The sequence below is a fragment of the Molossus molossus genome, unplaced genomic scaffold (genome assembly GCF_014108415.1).
Source record: "Molossus molossus isolate mMolMol1 unplaced genomic scaffold, mMolMol1.p scaffold_m16_p_28, whole genome shotgun sequence".
NCBI classification, from domain to species: domain Eukaryota; kingdom Metazoa; phylum Chordata; class Mammalia; order Chiroptera; family Molossidae; genus Molossus; species Molossus molossus.
Genome location: NW_023425364.1, coordinates 1430394 through 1451722, shown reverse-complemented (window position 1 = coordinate 1451722; position 21329 = coordinate 1430394).

Genomic DNA, 21329 nt, shown 5'->3' with positions numbered 1-21329 from the left:
TAAAAAAAAAAAAAAAGAACACAAGTCACTTTGTATTTTATATTTATATTCAATGCCCAGGAATTCCGTGGCCCTAAGAGGTGGCCGCCCCGGAAGTCCACCGTGCAGCAGGACGTGGACAGGCTGCAATGGGAGGGCGCTGGCATATTTGGGACTGGCCTCCACAGACACAGACGCCCAGATTCTTCTGGACACAGGGCAGGCGCCCCTTTAAAGAGGAGTATCTTCGCCCGGCCGGTGTGGCTCAGTGGCTGAGCGTTGATCCTGCACCAAGAGGTCACCGGTTCGATTCCTGGTCAGGACACATGCCCAGGGTGTGGGCCCGATCCCCGTGGAGGGCGTGCAGGAGGCAGCCAGTCGATGTTCTCTCTCATCGATGTTTCTCTCTCTCTCTCCCCCTCTCCCTTCTGCGCTCTTTAAAAATTAATAAAGGGAAAACAATTTTTTTAAACAAAGAGCAATGGCTTCTCCCTTCCTCCCTCTGGACGCCCCTGTCACTGCTCTGCTGGCAGAGTCACCTTGCAAAGTCCTGACCCCCACGAGGGGCACAGGCTTGGGGCCCTCTGTGCTCCCCCTTCCCTCCAGCACGCTCTTCTCAGCTGTCTCTCTGTTCTCAGAAAGAGTGGGGCCTGTGAAGAAGGAAGGGCCGTGGGGTCCCCGGCAGCAGAGGGAAGGGCCGTGGGGTCCCCGGCAGCAGAGGGAAGGGCCGCGGGGTCCCCGGCAGCAGAGGGAAGGGCCGCGGGGTCCCCGGCAGCAGAGGGAAGGGCCGCGGGGTCCCCGGCAGCAGAGGGAAGGGCCGTGGGGCCCCGGCAGCAGAGGGAAGGGCCGCGGGGTCCCCGGCAGCAGAGGGAAGGGCCGCGGGGTCCCCGGCAGCAGAGGGAAGGGCCGCGGGGTCCCCGGCAGCAGAGGGAAGGGCCGCGGGGTCCCCGGCAGCAGAGGGAAGGGCCGCGGGGCCCCCGGCAGCAGAGGGAAGGGCCGTGGGGCCCCCCGCAGCAGAGGGAAGGGCCGTGGGGTCCCCGGCAGCAGAGAGCGGGAGGCGGTACAGCCCTGCTCGCCCTCCGGAAGCCAGAATCCGGCTGCTCCCTCTTCCTGTCTTCTCGGGAAGTACAGTCTGACGGACAGGTGCCAGTCCCCACCTCACTGCTGCCCGTGACCCTGGACAAGCATGTTCTCCTGTCTGGAAAGGGGCCGTCCTGAGAAGGAGATGACGCCCATCAGAAGCTGCAGGGTCCGGCCCCTCCTCCAGACAGAGAGACGGCGGGAGAAGCACTCAGCTGAGGACCAAGCTGCAAAATTACCACCCATCGCGGTGGTCAGAAGCTCTCGACTTACGGGTTCTGTGGTCGATCCCCAGATGCAGAAAAGCAGCGACTAAGTGGAAAGGGCAAGGGGTATCTATTCAGATCCTGTGTGGAGACCAGGGCCACCTGGTTGTAGTGGCAGCTCAGGTGCGCTCAGGTGCCTCGTCGCAGGGATGCCCAGGGCAGGAGGGCCTCCAGGACAGCAGGAGGGTCAAGTTCAGGGCAACTCCATGACTTGTCCCCTGAGGATGTCCCTTTAGGGCCCCCGCCAAAACACACCGACATTTTCCTCAAGTGTTCAGCATCCCCCTGGGCCCTTGGCTTCCTCTGAGGTGGCCTGTTCTCCTACCCGTCTGTTTTTTTTTGAAATCCTCACCAGAGGACATTTTTGCATCTATCTTGAGACAGAGTGGGAGGGAGAGAGGGACAAAGAGAGACAGAGACACATCGAGTGGCTGCCACCCCCACAACCCCAACCAGGGCCAGGGACAAACTGCAACCGAGGTGCGTGCCCTTAGCGGGAACTGAACCTGGTCTCTCTGGACCGCAGGCCGACGCTCTAACCGCTGAGCCAAAAGGGCCAGGGCTCTCCTGCCTCGTCTTTGATGGGACTCACACTCAAGCTCCACCCTGCAGATGAAAAGGCGGTGAGTCGCCCCTCACCATGCATGGTCCTCTGGGCAGATCTCTCAGGTTTTAGGTTCCTCCTAGGGTGCTGGTGCCTCTGGCGGGTCCGTCAAGTGGACACCACCCCTGTCCTGGGCATTTGTTGTGTACAACTTGGCACAGGTGAGATAGTCAGTCACCCACGGCGTGTCCAGAGCCCCGGCTCCCTGCAGGCCCCCTCCCGCTCCTCCGCTGGCTGGAGCATCATGGATGCTGATGCAGGGAAGTGAGCTGGGGTTTGGGCCTGAGCGGCCATCCTTACACTCACTCACAGCGCCTCCTTGTGGAGCTCAGCCTTCTCCAGGCACCTCCGTGTGGGACTGACTTCCAGGAATCCTCCTCGCCCCAGGGCTGACTCAGCACCTGGCGTCTGGGCATGTTCTGGGCGCCCGTGGGTGGTGGGGGAGAAGCAGACGCAGACACACAGGGAGTCTCAGTAGTAAATTACGCAACAGTTCCCGGACTTCAGAGAGCCGCAGCTCGCCGCCAGGGCTGGCGCCTTCCCAGCTGCAGCCCCTGCCCGCCCTGCAGGCAGTGCCGTCCCCAGATTCTGCCGACCTTGGATGTCCCCGCTCAGGGCTTGCTCCTGAGGGTGTGTGTTCACGAAGGGAAGGCTGAGGGACTCTGTTGGGAAAGTGACTATTTCCCTATTTGCCTGCTTTGGGAAAGGCAGATTTTCCTGGCATATACCGAACCACATCGTGCTGTCTTCATGTAACAGTGGGTATGAGTTTGTCAGGGGAGCCAGAGTTCAACACAAACACTTGGAAACCACTTCCTATTTCCCAACAGGGACGGAGACCAGGGGCCGAGCCCTGGGAGCCCCAGTTCCCCAACCTGTGAAACGGGAGTCATCAGAATACGACCTCACACAGGTGGTTGTGGGGATGAGCCGGGAAAGTGCTGCCCCTTCCCCCGGGGCTGGCACTGACACTGCCCAGGTCCTGGCAGCTCCTGTGAGCCCTGCCCTAGCGTTGCCACGCCCGCCGCTGCCCGCTGGTGGAGCTGCCTGGCACACGGCGAGCCCTCGTGCCCGTGGAAAGGCTGGGGAGGAGCAGGTGCAGGTGGAGAGAGGCACGGGGTCACATCTCCCGAAGCAGACCCCCGATGTATGTGGCAGGAATGTAGGAAGGAAGCGCACCCCAGGGGAGTGGTGAGGGAATGAGGGGAGACAGAGGAGAAGCCAGGCTGTGAGCCCAGCAGACACCTGCCAAGGGGAGCTCCCCCAGCCTCCCCCACGGGGCACCGAGTTTCCCAGCCACTCTGGAATGCCGGCTTTTCGTGCTCCACCACCCGTCAGTCATCGGTTCGGGGCCGCCCCAGGAAAGGTGACCGGCCAGCCTCTTCCAGGCGGAACACTCGCTCCAGTCCCCTGAGGACAGCGCCTGCAGAAGAATCTGGTCGGAAGCCAAGGCACCTGAGGTCAGGGCCGGACTGCGTGCAGAGGGCACCTGGCAGAGCAGGGACAGGAGGCGTGAGCCACAGGTGTGCGTCCTGGATGGAGAGACCGGAAACGGAGGCTCTAGCCATTGCTTATGTGTCCACAGTACTCTGTCCTTGAACCTGCTTTTCACCGAACGGTGTTTCCAGGCAAGCGCTGCAGGTCGAGATGTAAAAAATGGCTTCATTCTCTTGAAGTTTCCATGATCATTGCGTGGATACATTAGAGGAGCTCGGGTATTTGCGGTTTCCAAGCCTTTGCTACAAAAATGTACTGCAGCTCTGGTCGGTTTGGCTCTGCGGTTGGAGCATCAGCCCTGGGACCCTGCAGTCAGGGGTACACACGTGTGTTGCAGGTTTGATCCCCGGCCCTGTTTGGGGTCATACGGGAGGCAACCAGTCGATGTGTCCCTCTCACATCCATGTTTCTCTCTCTCTCTCCCTCCCTTCCACTCTATCTGAAAATCAATGGACCCTGGCTGGTTTGGCTCAGTGCTTAGAGCATTGGGCTACGAACCAATGAGTCACGGGCTTGATTCTGGTCAAGAGCACGTACCTCAGTTGCGGTTCCTCCCCAGCCCTGGTGTGGGTTGTGCAGGAGGCAACCAGTCGATGTGTCTCTCTCACCTTGATGTCCCTCTCTCTCCCTCACACTCTGTCAGAAGATAAGTAGAAAAATATCCTCAGGTGAGGATTAGAAAATAAATAACCTCAACACGAAAATATCCTCGGGAGAAGATAAACAACGACAACAAATACTGCAATAAGAATCCTGTGCTGGTGTCACTTGTACAAATGTCCCTGCAGGACAGATTCCTAAGAGGAAGCGTTTAGATCGACAGGTATGTGCATTTCGGCGTTTCTCATAGTTCTGCCAGTTCCATGCGAGACGGCTCTCCTGCCCCCATGGTGCAGCTGCAGTTTGGGTTCCTTGCCCATCTGATGGGTGGAAATGGTATCAGACTGTAGTTTCCATTTGCATTTCTACTTCAAATGAGACTAAACATCTTTTCCTACTTTTCAGAGTCATTCGTATGTCCTGTTCTGTGGGCTGTCTGTTCGTCTTCTTATTTTTCTATTGCAATTTTGTTTCTCTTATTGACTCATGGGGCTTTCTACATTGAGAAAATTTCAGTCTTGAGCAAAATGTCTCAAGGATGGCAGCAGAGGAAGTACATTCGTCCCGAAGGCTGCCCGTGAATTTTGCTACCTAGATCTCGCGACCAGATCAGTGCTTTGCAATGCCTGGGTTTGCACTTACTGTTTGGCTTCTGTGAGCTAATCTATATTCTCCCAAGGGAGTCCTTGCTTGCTTTGCTTTGGCTTACCATACCAGGGCGGCTTTCAGTGGTTTCAGGAACCTTTGCAGGTCAAGGTTCCAGGCAAAAGAGCCTGAGTTGGGTCTCCTCCTCCCTCCTCCAGCAGGGACTCTTCACAGCCATCTCCCACTTCTGGGCCCAAGGTGACCAGGGACCCTGCCGAGCATGTGTAGCCTCGTCTGCCCAGTCCTCACCTCTAGCCAGGGGTCCCCTCTTCTTCTGGAAGGTGATGACACCGATCGGCCTAACAGCTTCTGGCTCTGGGAACGAGGCCAGCTCGTCTGCCTTGGTCATTATGTCCTAGAAACTCAAGAGCCAGTAGAGACCTTGGGGCATGTAGGACCTGTCCTCCATGGATGGAGGGGACACGGTGCAGGCATAGCTAGTTAGGGACATCTGCAGGCCTGGACTCCTGTTAAAGATCCCTGTTGGATTTGTGTTTATTCGTCCAGCAAATATTACAGAGGGGCTCAGTACCACAGCACGCAGATGGGCCACCAACAGGTGAACAGCTAACCCCATCTGAAATGCAGCCCTAATGGCCGCTGTGCAGAGCCAGAAGGCCATAGGAGAGTGTCCCCGTGGTGGTGGGGGGTGTCCTTCGGGAGACCATGTCTGACTGCAACAAGGTAAGAACACAGACAACTGGGCAAAGTGCACACACAGAAATGAGAACAAAACAAGAAAGGCCTTGGCACTGGTCAGGGCCGCCAAGGTCCAGGGAGCTGCTGGGAGCCGGCCTGGAGCCCAGGGTGTGAGGCAGCCGTTGGCAGGGTGGGGCTGCAGGCAGCTGGGATCCCAGACACAGAAGGCTCAGGCCACTGCAGTCCAGGTTGACCAGAGGGACAGACTTTTATTCTGACTATTGTTGGGAATAACCGGGGGTCCCTCAAACATTTCTTTTTTTTTTTTTTATCCTCACCCGAGGACATTTTTCCATTTTTTGTTCAGGTAGAGTGGGAGGGAGAGAGAGGAACAGAGAGAGAGAGAGAAACATTGACGTGAAAGGAACACATTGAGCGGCTGCCACCCGCACAACCGACCAGGGCCGGGGACAAACTGCAACCAAGGTACGCGCCCTTAGTGGGAACCGAACCCGGGTCTCTCAGGACCGCAGGTCGATGCTCTAACCGCTGAGCCAAACCGGCCAGGGCCCCTCAAACGTTTTTTACATGCTCGTGTTGAGGTGGTGGGGGTGAGGGGAAGATGTGTGACGTCCTGTAGAAACCACCATTGGTTTACTTTTTATTGTTGTGGTTAATCCTCACCTGAGGATATTGTTCCATTGATTTTTAGATAGAGTGGAAGGGAAGGAGGGAGGGGGAGAGAGAGAGAGAGAAACATTGATGTGAAAGAGACACACTGATTGATTGTATCCTGGCTCCTGCACAGATCGAACCTGAAACCCAGGTACGTACCCTTGACCAGGAATCGATCCCACCACCCTTTGGTCCTCAGGCTGATGCTCTGACCACTGCTCAGACCAGGGTGAAACCACTATTCTTTTTTTGTTTCTTTTCCTTTCTTTATTGATTTTAGAGAGAGAGGAAGGGAGAGAGATAGAAATATTGATGAAAGAGAACATTGATTGGCTTCCTCCTGCATGCCTCCCACTGGGGGTTTACCCACAACCTGGGCATGTGCCCTGACTGGGAATCGAACCAGCAACCTCTTGGTGCAGGGTCCACGCTCAACCACTGAGCAACACTGGCCAGGCAAAACCACCATTTTTTATTTATTTTTATTTTTTTCCTCACCCGAGGACATTTTTCCAATCTTTGTTCAGATGGAGCAGGAGGGAGAGAGAGAGGAACAGAGAGAGAGAGAAACATCGACGTGAAAGGGACACATCGAGTGGCTGCCACCCACACGACCAACCAGGGCCGGGGACAAACTGCAACCGAGGTACGTGCCTTAGCGGGAACCGAACCCAGGTCTCTCGGGACCGCAGGCCGACGCTCTAACCGCTGAGCCAAACAGGCCAGGGCAAAACCACCATTTTTTAGATGGCCTCAAATAAGGTCCTTATAGGTTGTAGCAGAAGCTGGCATAGAACTAGGCTAGGCCTCCCCCTGGAAGGACTTTATCTGTGACAGGTTGAGCCCCAGAGAGAACCACAGAATTAACCCCAATACCCTCAACCCTGGGGCATCCCCCAGCCAGCACCTGGTGGGAGGCTGGCTCCAGCTGGCTGGCTGGTGGTGGGACTGGGCTGACTCTGGGGTTCTACAGGGAGGGAGCTCCAGGTGCCCACGGATGCAGCTCACCTGGGCTCCTTCACTTCCCTGTCTTGCTCCCCGACTCACTGTGGGTGTTTTGGGATCCATGTAACCACCTGCACTCAGATCCTTGTCTCAGGCTGGGGGACTCTAACGAAGGCAGAGCTCGTCCAAAGACCCTCCTGCTCCCCCACTCCCACACTGCAGCCACAGAAAGCTGGATCCCGTTCTTCCCGCCCAGTGCACTGCCGGCCCCCAGCCAGACAGAGTACCCGCAGGTGGGCGGCACCTGGTGGGTGTTGGGGTGTGGTTCCTACAGAGAAGGCTGGAAGCCAGCCCGAGGGACATCTCTGAGATCAAGGAGAGGCTCAGCCAGGTCTCCCGGGCCCAGAACTCAGGCTGTTCACAGGTAACCTGACCACAGGTAACAGGATGGGCTGTCCTGCAGGCTAAGAGCTGTCCACGGCAATCCTGCCAAACCAGATAGGGAACCTGTCTGGCCAGGTGAAAGGCCCCGGGACCCCACGCACCCATGCAGAGCGGGTGGCAGCAGACAAGGCCATGCTGTATTCCCACTGCCAGGCCCTCCCTGGACAGGGCCCACCCCCGATCCGCCCTGGCGCCACACCCCGGAGCCGTCCTCAGCCTTGCTGAGAACCCAGATGGCCTTCAGAATCTGGTTGTCATCATTTAACACCGCAGCATGCTGGACCCAGGGCCGAGGACACGGCTGTAGGCAGCGGTGACGGCATTTCCAGCCCCTAGGGGAGCGGGCCATGGAGCCAGTGTTGGGGTTCTCCAGCCTAGAGTGCCGGGCAGGGGCCAGCAGGCAGCTTCACGGGCCAAAGACAGAGGGGCCTGTTTGGGGCACAGGGAGGCCAGTGTCTCCGAGAGGGCGGCCTGCGAAGATTAGTTCAGGCGGGGGGACCACAGGGACAGAGACGAGGCTGGAAAGGGCAGGCATTTGAGAGCCCAGTGAGGAGGCCAGCAAGGGAGAGAGATGAGGGCGGAGAGGGAGCAAGGCCAGGCCAGGGGGCCATGAAGCCTTGTGGGGCCATCAGGTGTTATTCCAGGTGTGCTGAGAGGCCATTGAGGGGAGGCTGAGCAGGAAGGCGACCAGACTAAACCTGTGTTTTGTTTTTGTTTTGTTTTATCCTCACTGGAGGACATTTTTCCATTTTTTGTTCAGATAGACTGGGAGGGAGAGAGAGGAAGAAAGAGAGAGAGAGAGAGAGAGAGAGAGAGAGAGAGAGAGAAACGTGAAAGGGACACATTGAGTGGCTGCCACGGCAGGACCCAACCAGGGCCGGGGACAAACTGCATCTGAGGTACATGCCCTTAGCGGGAACTGAACCCAGGTCTCTCGGGACTGAAGGCCAACGTTCTAACCGCTGAGCCAAACCGGCCAGGGCTGAACCTGTGTTTTTAATAGCCTCCTGTACTGTGGGGACCTGGGAGCGCGTGTGACCATCCTCACCACCTGGGACGTGTGGCGGGGCACGGGCAGGAGCCGGGCATCACACAGCTCCGGGTTGGTGACCTTGCTCACTGCCCACCTCTGCCCTCTGCCCAGTGTACCCTGGGGAAACTGAGGCTCAGAGAAGGAAAGGGAGCTGTCCAGGCATCAGCTGCACCCGGCTCTCTTCCCACGTCCCACGTGCTCCGGGCAGCTGCCGCGGTCCTTACATTTCAGGGAGGGCGCTTCAGTCTGCTGGGAGGAACACTCTCCGGAGGGCGTGGGGCGGGCCGAGGGGAGGATTTACCGACAGCCGCCCCGTGGTCCGCGCGCCTGCCTCTCCTCTGCTCGCACAGGTCAGGCCTTTTGGACACTCATCACCCTGGCCAGGAAGCAGGACCACGCAAGGATGACGAGCCAACGACAGCCTGGCCTGCGGTTCACTAGCAAGCGGAGACGTGCAGCCCCGCGCGCCCGCGGCTCCTCCCTTCGCGGCCAGCTCCGCCCACCAGGCCAGTGTGAGCTGAGCCCGCCCCTCGCTGCGCTGCTGACCTCCCTCCTGCTTCTCCCATCTCGCACCCCGCGGCTGCCGGGCTCGCGCTCTGGCCTCCAGCCTCCTAAACTGGAACAGATGAACCTTAGGATCCTCCCGCAAGTCCGGACAGGCAGGGGCCGCCAAAGCCCAGACTGCTGGCTCCTTGCCCCGCGCCCTTCCAGCAGCACCGGGGGCCTGCACGGAAACCCCATCACCACCACCAGCCTCCGCCGCTGCACCGGGCCTTCCGGGGGTGCGACCCCGGGCTGGGCCCGGACCCATCTGGTGCGCCCTCTTTCTTAGGGAGAGGTCAGGGGCAAGGGTCGGGGCGCTGAGAAAACTGCCATGCCCTCAGGCAAGTCCCTGTCCCCACTGGGCCTCAGTTTCCCCTTCAGTGAGGAGATAGAGGAAGGTGCCTTCCAGTTTGCGATCTGGCAATTTAGCGCGGGGGTGAGGGGTGGGGGAGGAAATTCCCAGAATTCCCCGGAGTCCTAAACTTGCCCATGCTCTTTGTCCAGCAATCCTGAGAAAGGCTGACTGATAAGACTGTGGGTGGCCAGATGGCAACATTCTTGGGACCCGGATGAAGGGGGAGGGGCCATCAGCTCACATCTTGTGGTTCAGGGCATGGGGGTGGAACATTTGGTCCACAGGCAGCCGGGTGCCAGGCCTTCCCAGCATGTCAGTGATGCCATGGAGTGCCCGGGCCACAGCAGGGAGGCTACCCGGTCTTATTATGCAAGGTGTCAAGGAAAGAATGCAGTCTTGTGCGAGGGAGGCTGGGTGTGCCCTCCCTCCTGTAAAGCTCATTCCAGAGACACACTACTGGACCTTCTCCTTGAAGGATGGGACCTGCTGGCACCCTTTCTGGGCTCAGCCCATCAGGGGCGGGGCGGGGCAGGGCTTTCTTAGGTTGGAGTGACTGTGACCATCCTCTCCCTCCGCTCCGATCCACAGGAGGGTCTGAGCTCCTCTCCTGTAGACCTAGGGCTAGATCTCCACCCCCACGCCTAAAATTTCACAATTCTTGCCAGTTAAGGCATCGTCTTGGGTGAAAAATGTAGATTTCCCTGCTGTGAAATAGTGCAGGAGGAAATTCAAAGGGGCTCAGGAACACATAGACAGCTTTGTTTTATTGCCTGGCCACAGAGGCCAGAAAAATTTCTATAAACAAGCAGGGTCTGGCAGGCCCAGGTGGCACTGGCCTGGGAGGCCCAGAGCCACATCACCCAAGATGGGCTTGTAGGTTGCTCCCAAGGATTAGGGGAGCTGGGACCCCATGATCTGCTACATTGGGGGACCCCAGGGCCTTTAATCTGTAGCTGGTGCTGTGAGTTAAGAAGGAGAGTGTAGGGTATGGAGTACACTTGAGTCCCAACGGTGCCCTCCCTAGCCATGGGGACCTCTGGCTAGTGCTTTGTCCCCCTGAGCCCTACCCTTTCAAACAGGGGTAATTATGGTCCCCCTCTCAGAGCTGCTGGGAGGATAAAACTTGACATAAAGCCCAGAGCCAGTGCCTGGTACACATTCAGTGTTCAGTGAACTGTGGTGATGAATTAGATCATTCATGGTTCCCCAACATATTTGCCCTCTGAGACCTTTACATTGGACTGTGCCCCTGGACTGTCTCTCTAGTGGAAGGAAACCCTGGGGCTGCCATCCCTGGTGGTTGGCAGAGGGAGGGCTACTCCATAAGGCAGGGAACGCCCCTCAGTGCAGGAGGCAGGTTACCAGCATCTGACTGGACTGAGCCTTCAGGTAGGGAGAGGAGAAGGCTGCAGTGGCCAGGACATTGGCCCAGACAGGGCCAAAGGGAGCACGCTGGCTCCTCCCCTTAGTGGCCAGGCCCGCCACTCTCAGGAAATCGTCTTCACTCTCTCTGAGCACTGCCCTGAGCAGGTCCCTGCCAGGAAGGCAGCTGAGAACACCGCAGATGTGATCTCTGTCCATGCAGGGCTATGTCCAAGGCTGTTAAGTAGCATCCCTGTCACAGAGTCACAGGGAAACAGGAAGTTGGGAAAGAAGGTTCTGGAATCTTTTTTCTTATATCAGACCCATTTTTTCCTTTAGTATGTCAACAACTATTATCTTCCTTCAGTGGCTGGAGACTCCTTCTCTGGTATGTATGTATTTTTTAAATCTTTATTGTTGAGAGTATTACAGGTGCCCCCCCAATTTAACTCCCCCTTGCTCCCCTCTACCTAGTTCCTGTCCCACCCCAGGCCTTCACCACCCTATTGTCTGTGTCCATGGGTTATGCATATATGCGTATAAATTCTTTGGTTAATCTCTTCCCACCCCTGTTACTCCTTCCCTTTGATTCATCTGTCTGTTCCCTACTTCCATGCCTCTGGTTCTATTTTATTCATCGGTTTATTTTGTTCATTAAATTCCACATATAAGTGAGATCATGTGATACTTGTCTTTCTCTGCCGGCTTATTTCACTTAGCATAATACTCTCCAGGCCCCTCCATGCTGTCTCAAAGGGTAAGAGATCCTTCTTTTTTACAGCTGCATAGTATTCCATTATGTAAATGTACCACAGCTATTTTATCTACTCATCTACTGATGGGCACTTAGATCTTAGCTATTGTGAATACTGCTGCTATGAACATAGGGGTACATATATTTCAGAAGAAAGAACCTGGAAATCAACCCAAGACATTATGCTCAATTAGTATTTGACAAAGGAGGCAAGAGCATTAATATTTGACAAGGCAGAAAAGACAGTCTCTTCAATAAATGGTGTTAGGAAAATTGGACAGCTACATGCAAAAAAATGCAACTAGACCACCAACTTGCACCATATACAAGAATAAACTCAAAATGGATAAAAGACTTAAATGTAAGTCATGAAATCATAAAAATCCTAGAAGAAAATATAGGCAGCAAAATTGCAGACATCACACATAGCAGAATTTTCACCAGTACATCTCCCAGGGCAAGAGAAACAAAGGAATAAATCAACACATGGGACTACATTAAACCAAAAATCTTCTACACAGCAAAGAAAACAAGCATCAAAATGGAAAGGGAACCCACTGTATGGGAGAGCATAATTGCCAATGATACATCAGATAAGAGGTTAATTTCCAAAATATATAGAGTGCTCATACAACTCAACAAAAGAAAGACAACGAACTCAATTAAAAAATGGGCAGAGGAACTAAATAGACAACTCTCCAAACAGGACATACAAATGGCCAATAGACATATGAAGAAATGCTCAACATCACAATTCATCAGAGAGATGTGAATTAAAACAATTATGAGGTATCACCTCACACCTGTCAGAATGGCCGCCATCAACAAATCATCAAACAACAAGTGTTGGGGAGGGTGTGGAGAAAAGGGGACTCTAGTGCACTGCTGGTGGGAATGCAGACTGGTGCAGCCACTGTGGAAAACAGTATGGAGTTTCCTCAAAAATTAAAAATTGATCTGCCATCTGATCCAGTGATCCCATGTCTAGGAATATATTCTAATGTGTATTTTTAAAATATATTTATTAGCATTAAAAATTATGGAACCTTTCAAACATCCAGAAAAATATAAAGGAACGTTACACACATCCATGTTCTCAGTACTCTGATTTAATAAATGTGAACATTTTGCCATGCTTCAGATTCTCTTTCTAAAACAAAATTAAATTACACATCAACAAATGAACGGATAAATAAAATGCGATGCATCCATGCAATAGAATATTATTCAGCCTCAAGAAGAAATGAAATACCAATACATGATACAACGCGGATGAACTCTAAACACATTATGCTGAGCGAAAGACGCCAGTCACAAAAGACCGCATAGTATTCCCAGCCGGTGTGGCTCAGTGGTTGAGCGTCAACCCTGCACCAAGAGGTCGCCGGTTTTATTCCCAGTTAGGGCATAAGCCCAGGTTGTGGGCCTGATCCCCAGTGGGGGGCATGCAGGAGGCGGCCAATCGATGTTCTCTCTCATCGATGTTTCTTTCTCTATCCTTTCTTCTCTCTCTCTAATAGCAATAAAAAAAAATTAAACCAAAAGACTACATAGTGTATGATTCTGTATATACGAAATATCCAGAATAAGCAAATCAATAGAGATAAAAAGTAGATTAGTAGGTGTCAGGGGTGGGGATACAAAGCATGAAGAATGACTGCTTACTGGGTACAGGATTTCCTTTTGGGGTGAAGAAAATGCTCTAACTTTAGATTACGATGTGAGTTGCATAACTCCATGAACAGAATAAAAAGCACTGAATTGTACACTTTAAATGAGTGGATTTTTGATATGTGAATTACAGTTGACTCTTGTATAACACACACACCAACATGTATCCTGACCCTGCCCTGTGCGTCAAAAATCTGAGAATAACTTTGCACTCCCCAAAAGCATAATTACAAATAGCCTAATGTTGACTGAGGCTTACCAATAACATAAATAGTTAATTAACACATATTTTATAGGTTATATGTACTGTATGCTGTATTCTTACAATAAAGTAAGCTAGCTCTGGCCAGTTTGGCTCAGTGGTTACAACGTCGGCCTGCAGACCAGAGAGTCCTGGGTTCGGTTCCCGCTAGGGGCACGTACCAAAAAAAAGAAACAATAAAGTAAGCTAGAGAAAAGAAAATATTATTGCCCGGCCAGTGTGGCTCAGTGGTTGAGCATGGACCCATGCACCAAGAGGTCGCTGGTTCGATTCCCGGTCAGGGCACATGCCCAAGATATGGGCCCAGTCCCCAGTGGGGGGCATGCAGGAGGCAGCCAGTCGATGTTCTCTCTCATCGATGTTTCTATCTCTCTCTTCCTCTCCCTCCCTCTCTCTCTAAAATCAATAAAGAAAAAGAAAATAAGACAAAATACATTTATAGTACTATACTGTACTTATCGATACTATGTTTGTCATCTTTCTCTATGAGTACCTACATCGATATAATGCTGTCTTATATGATTCAAAACACTGTAAATGTTATCTATAGTACTAACACCAGATATAAATCAATGAAGAGATAAAGTGAAAAAGGCATTCACATTTATTCAGAAGCATATCAATTCTTGCATTGATGATGAAGCAGCAGCGACCTGTGTGCTTCGCCAGAGCTGGCCTATGCAGTACTGATGAGTCATCCTAAATCGTCATGGTATACAGTGTTACAGTCCTAGTCATAACACAGTATCGAAAACATTTCGAAAAACCACTTACCTGGGACGATAGGCTGACACGCACTTTCCCCAACGATAAGGTAGAAGGGAGACAGGTACACAATAGAGCAATGTCGCTCTTCGAAAGCAAAGCTATAAAACAGCAAGAAAATCAACACTATTGATGCTATATTAAATATCCCTCACCTTACATCTAGGTAAAAAAAAATACACTCTCGACTTCCACAGGAGTCTTGCTCACTATGGTCTACATGATGAGCCCTTCCCAGGGGTTCTCAACCTGGGGGTCGCCTAAGACCATGGCAAAACACATATTTCCGATGGCGATTCATAACAGTAGCAAAATTACAGTTATGAAGTAGCAATGAAAATAATTTTATGGTTGGGGATCCCCACAACATGAGGAGCTGTATGAAAGGGTCGCAACATCAGGAAGGTTGAGAACCACTGCCTTAGGTGGTGATGGTGGCCACAACACAAAGATATCTCCGGCATTCTTGCTCTGCAGTGACTGGCGTTCACACAGCAGGTGTGCTTACCACCTGTACGGCATGACAGTGCTCACCACCTGTACGGCATTCCTGAGGTGGAGGTGGCCTTCATCCTCATCGTCTTCACATGGAGGGTGCTGAGGCGGAGGGAGGGGTAAGAGGGGCGGGCACTCCGTGCAACGTCATGGAAACACATCACCATCTCTGTCTGACTTCTTTGCTTTTCCATTTCTTTAAAGATGTTTCCATTCAGTACCTATCCTTCTTCTACCGTTTGCCTTCGTTGAGTGCCCATGCTGTAGAAGGGTCCCTGTCCTAAAAGAAGTCAGAAGAGCTCAGCTGGTGTGGCTCGGTGGTTGAGCATCGACCCTGCACCAAGAGGTCCCTGGTTTGATTCCCGGTGAGGGCACATGCCCAGGTTGTGGGCTCGATCCCCAGTGGGGGGCATGCAGGAAGCGGTCAGTCAATGTTCTCTCTCTCTTCTTCTCCCTTCCTCTCTCTCTTAAAAAAAAAAAAAAAGAAGTCTTTTGAGTGATCAGAGCCCTTCTGCCAGATTGTCCAATGTCCAGATGTGTCCTGGCCTGCTTCTGCATCTTCTTCCTCGTCCTCCGGCCGTGGGCTGTAACATGCCCTCCACCAGGTCCACTTCCAGTGATTCCTCCACTGTGGCATCTGTTAGCTCTTGGGTTTCTCCAAGACCCGTATCTTATTTTTTTATTCTGATATTGTATATTGATTTTTAAGTTGTTTTTAGAGAGAGGGAGAGAGAACATTGATATGAGAGCAAAATATCAAGCGGCCGCCTTCTGAATGCCCCCTACTGGGGATTGAGCCCCAAACCCAGGACCAGGAATAGAACCAGCAATGGAGCGACACCGCCCGGGGTTCTGGGAGCCTATCCTGAAGCCTTCCTCCCCTCCCCAGTGTGCCATATCCACTGTCTCTTCCATGAGCTCTTGATTGGCTCTGTCGTGAGTCTGAGGGTCGTACACAACACAAGGACACAGTTTCTCCAGCAGGAATTGCTGTCACGGCTGACGGCTTTCACAGCCGTTTCTAGAACAGCAACGGCGTCTCCAGTGGCGTGAGCTGTCCAGACTTTCACGATGTTCCCTCTACTGAGGTTCATCGTGTTGCTCTTTCTAATCCTTTCCTTAGAGTCCCAGTGGAATGAGCCTCAGAGGTCCTCGTGACCCCGGAGCTAGAGAAATTGTGTTTGGGAGCAAACAGACCACTGCGATGCCTTCCGTGTTGAGCTCGTGGGGTTGTGGGTGGCCAGGGGCATTGTCCAACGTCCAAAAGAACTTCGAAAGGCAGTCTCTAACTGGCACTTCTGACGTCAGGGACGACGCATGGATGGGGCCGGTCCAGAAAAGGGCTCTTGTGGTCCAGGAACCTCTTGTACAGCCAAAGGACTGGCAGCTGCTGTATCTCTTCCCTTCAAGGCTCAGGGGGGAGCAGCTTTATAGATAATGCTAGTCCTGACCATAAACCCTACTGCCTTTGCCGTAGACGTAGTCTAGTCCTTCCTGCTTTGAACCCAGGCACTCATTTCTCTGCCTTCCTAATAAATGTCTCATGTGGCTCCCCCGCATCCCCCAGAATAGGGCACTTTCATTAAAAACCTGTCCAGGCAGATACTGTTTCTCCTTAATGATTTTCTTAATGGTGTCTGGGAACTCATCTGCTGTCTCTTGGTCGGCGAAAGCTGCTTCTCCTAGTATCTTGACATTTTTAAGCCAAACCCGTTTCTAAAATGATCAAGCCACCCCTTGCTGGCAGTGCTCCTCGGCATTCGCTCCTGTCCGGTCCTTCTGCTCTAAGTTGTCACAAAATGACCACTTTTCCTCGGGTCCTGTTAGTCCAGAGGCATGCCTTTTTCCTAGCAACCCTGCACCCCGTGGAGGCTGCATTTCAGCACGAGATTAAAAGGGATTCTGCGAGAAGTGCCAGGGTTCAGGGCCCGATGGTGGAGCTTTGTGAACCGCCTTGTTTCTTACAACGATCTTTAGGCTGCAGTCATTGATCTTGAAATGGTGAGCGGCACGACGCAGACCGAGCCATGCGACCTTTTCCTGTAATGCTAGAACTTTTCTCTGCTTCTCGGAAGCACTTCCAGCATCAGGCATGGCACTTTGAACGTGTGGATTCTGTGACATGTGAATTACAGCTGACTCTTGTGTAACACACGCACCAACATGTACCCCGCCCCTGCCCTGTGCAGTCAAAAATCTGAGTATAACTTTTGACTCCCCAAAAACATAATACAAATAGCCTAAGATGACTGAGGCTTACCAGTAACATAAACAGTCAGTTAACACATATTTTATACGTTATATGTCTTGTGTGCTGTATTCTTACAATAAAGTGAGCTAGAGAAAAGAAAATATTATTGCCTGGCCGGTGTGGCTCAGTGGTTGAGCGTCGACCCTGCACCAAGAGGTCGCCGGTTCAATTCCTAGTCAGGGCACAAGCCCAGGTTGTGGGCCTGACCCCCAGTGGGGGGTGTGCAGGAGGTGGCCAATCAATGTTCTCTCTCATAGATGTTTCTATCTCCCTCTCCCTTCCTCTCTCTCTAAAATCAATAAAGGGGAAAAAAATTTTTTTAAAGAAAATAAGATAAAATACATTTATAGTACTATACTGTATTTATCAATACTGTAAGTTTGTCATCTGTTTATAAGATGAATCGTTTCTCTAACATGTTTCTCAACATGAGCCCCTGCGTAGTAGCAGGGGTGGCTACCAAGTCACCCGCTAGTGTGGGAGAACAGTGTTCTCCATGCGGTTGTTACTGGAGGCTGCATCTTTCTGTTTGCTAAATTTCTCTTGACCATGAATGGTGTTGCGTACGATCTGTGGTTTTTGTACGCAAATGTTGATAAATTTTAACTTTTTAGGAGAGGTTTGTGTATATTTTATGGTAGTACATAATAAAATAGACTAGTGTCTAGATGTATTCTATGACATAGTAACTTTTACTCAGAAGAGGAATAGGGCAGCCCTGGCCAGTTTGGCTCAGCAGTTAGAGCGTCGGCCTGCAGTCCAGAGAGACCCGGGTTCGGTTCCCACTAAGGGCAGGTACCTAGGTTGCAGTTGGTCCCCGGCCCTGGTTGATCGTGCAGGTGGCAGCCACTCGATGTGTCCCTTTCATGTCTCTGTTTCTCTCTCTCTCTTCCTCTCCCTCCCTCCCACTCTATCTGAACAAAAAAAAAGGAAAAATGTCCTCGGGTGAGGATTAAAAAAATAAGAGGAACAGGGCAGACCCAGAGACTTGGAAGTGGGGTACAGACTGACAATCCCCAGAAGAGGGGGTGGGGAGGAAGGAAGAGATAAATCACAGAACTTACATGCATGTAAACATAACCGATGGACATGGACAGCAAAGCTGGGGACGGGGTGGGGGGATGGTGAGGAGGCTGTCAATGGGAGAAAAAGGAGAAACATCTGTAACAAAAATAAATTTAAAAAATGTTTGTATATTTCTGGGCTACACTGTTCATCTGAGTTTTTTCCAAATTATGGCAAATCTCAAAAAAAAAAAAAAAATTCCCATCTATTTATTGAAAAAGTCTGCATGTAAGTGGGCCCATGCGGTCCAAACCTGCTCTGCTCAGTGGCGGACCGTGTACGTCAGTAAAGGGGTGCATTTAGCTTCGCTGGGCTGCCGTATCAAAGGCCACAGGCCGGGGCTGGAGACGGAAACTCACCGTCTCCCAGCTCTGGAGGCTGCAGGTCCAAGCTCGAGGCATCGGCGGGGCGGGCTCCTTCTCAGGGCCTGGAGGGAGGGTCTGGTCAGGCCTCTCTCCTGGGCTAGCAGCTGGCCATCTTGTCCCTGTGTCTCTTCACATAACTTCCCTCTGTGTCTGCTGTGTGTTCAAATTTCCTCCTGTTATAAAAATACCAGTCATGCTGGGTTAGGCCAGGACCTGATCACCTCTGTAAAAACCCAAGTCTGGCCTGGATGGAGGGGCTCAGTGGTTGAGCGTCGACCCATCCACCAAGAGCTCACCGGTTCAATTCCCGGTCAGGGCACATGCCCAGGTTGTGGGCCTGATCCCTAGTGGGGGGCGTGCAGGAGGCGGCCAATCGGTATTCTCTCACATCGATGTTTCTATCTCTCTCTCTCTCTCCCTTCCTCTCTCTCTAAAATCAATAAAGAAAAAATTAATAAGAAAAATACTATCACCTCTACATGTTTAAAAAAACAACAACCAAAAAACCCAGGTCTGCAGCATCTCTCCGGCCCTCTGAGGGGCTCTGCCACCTGCACCCCAGTGCCTGATCCCTCCTGGCGCCCTGAGGTCCCAGCACCAGACTCCAAAGCAGCCTAACTGGCCCTGCAAAGGTCACACAGCCCCAGAGGCTATGGGGACAGAGCGCAGGGCAGCACGTTCAGCCTTGGTGCTTGTCAGCTGTCCAGGGCCCTGCGGGGCCAGAGCTGGACGTTTGGAGAACGCAGGGCAGGGAGGGCCGGCAGGAGTGTCCTGGAGGAGCCCTGCTCTGGGCGCTCCCTGACTCCAGGTGGGTGGGTCTCCTCTTCCTGGGCCCAGAACAGACAGGCGGTGCTGCGGAAAGCTAGCCCTCCTCCCTAGGTGGCTGGCCACCCGAGGGGCTCGGGGCTCAGGACTGGGGGAGGGGGCGCAGAGGCTGCAGAAGGCGACCTGCCGCCTGCAGAATCCTCCTGGAAGCCAGCAGCCCTCGTGCCAGCTGTCCCGGGGCAGTGTTCAGCTGGCATGAAGTCTTAAAATATCCAACACCTGAAATTTACTCAGGGCACTGACCTCTTTTCCTTAAGATTGCCAAGTAAAAAAAAATTAAAAAGACAACAGCCAACACAATAACAGCCATCCAGCGTGAATGAATAAAAATTATACTTTTGCCCGGCTGGTGTGGCTCAGTGGTTGAGCATTGACCCATGAACCAAGAGGTCGCTGGTTTGATTCCTGGTCAGGGCACATGCCCTGGTTGTGGGCCCGATCTCCAGTGGGGGGCATGCAGGAGGCGGCCAGTTGATGTTCTCTCATCAATGTTTCTATCTCTCTCTCCCTCTTTCTTCCTCTCTCTATAAAATCAGTAAAGAAAAAAAAATTATACTTTTTATTTTGGGGGGGTCAGATCCGCAAAAAATACATTCTTGGTGTGCTGCAGAATGTTAGTGATCAGCTTGCGTGTGCTGGGAGATGGAAAGGGTTGGACATCGCTGTCCTGGAGAGCGGCTAGACCCGTCCCCCCGTACCTCCAGTCTCCACGTGGTCAGTGACCAGTTCCCTAGGTGGGTTTCCTCAGAGACAGATTTTGAGATGAGTATTTGGGGAGACGTGGTTCTGTGGGGGAGATAGCCCCATGAAGCACCCGTAGGAGTGAGATGGTAGATGGGGAGAGGGTTAGTAAGTTGGGAAATGGGGGGCTGGCTCACTCCCCCGAGGGGCCCTGAAGAGACGGCAGAGGCACCTAGTTCTGCCACGATGAGGCACGGAGGCTGGGGCTTCACTCACCAACTCACAACCTCATCTGGATGAACTCACAGCACCTCCGCCTGCCCCTGTCGTGCGGACAAGCCCAGAGGCCACCGGCTGGGCAGGGACCTCTAGAAGAGCCAGAAAGTCCATGTGGGTCCCCGCCCAAGCATTCGCCAGCCACGCGACTTGGGGCAAGTCGCAGTGCGTCGGCGCCGAATGAGCGGAAGAACCAGAACGTCCGCTGTGGGAGGAAGGGTGAGGCCTGCGTTGCTCCCTCCGCAGAGCCCAGCTCGGCCCAGGGGCTGGCACGTGGAGGACTCAGTCAGTATCTGTGGAATAAGCGTCTCATGGCTTGTGGTAGAACATGTTCATTCTGATACTAGCTGCCAGTTACGGATGCTTCTGCTGGGCCGGGCTCTGTGCGGAGAGCCTGTCCCAGGGCTGGTGTTGGCCCCGCACTGAGAGGCCATGGCCCCACCAGGCAGGGAAAGAGCCTAACCAAAGTGGCCCCGCGTGGATGAAGCATCAAGATTTAAGCTAAGCTCCCGTGTTTCTTTTTCTTTTCTTTTTTTTTCCTTTATTGATTTTAGAGAGAGAGGAAGGGAGAGGGAGAGAGAGAGAAACATTGATGAGAGAGAACACTGGCCGCCTCCTGCATGTCCCCCACTGGGGATCGGGCCCACTCCCTGGGCATCTGTCTTGACCGGGAATGGAACCGGAGACCTCCTGGTGCATGGGTTGATGCTCAACCACTGAGCCACACCAGCTGAGCCCTGTGTTTCTTTTTTCAGACGTATTCATTAAACACACACACACACAATTATGCATAATGTCCATACCATAAAGTTCATCAATCTGAAGGGTCCAGCTGTGTGACCACCACCCGGATGAGGACCCAGAGCATGTCCCACAGCCTCAGGGGCTGCCCCATCAACACCCTCCTCCACTGGAGACAGCTGCTAGTCTGACTTACAGCACCACAGGTTCACCCGTCTCTTCTCGAAATTCTTGTTGATATAGAGTCACAAAATGTGTGCACAGTTTTGTGTCTTGCTTCGTGCACTCTTTAGCAGGAGGGAGAGAGGGAGGAAGAGAGAGAGAAACATCGATGTGAGAGAGACACATCGAGTGGTCGCCACCCACACAACCCCAACCGGGGCTGGGGACAAACTGCAACCAAGGTATGTGCCCTTAGCAGGAACTGAAGCCGGGACTCTCCGGTCTGTGGGCCGACGCTCTAACCGCTGAGCCCAACCGGCCAGGGCTTGCTTCAATGGTATGTCTCTAA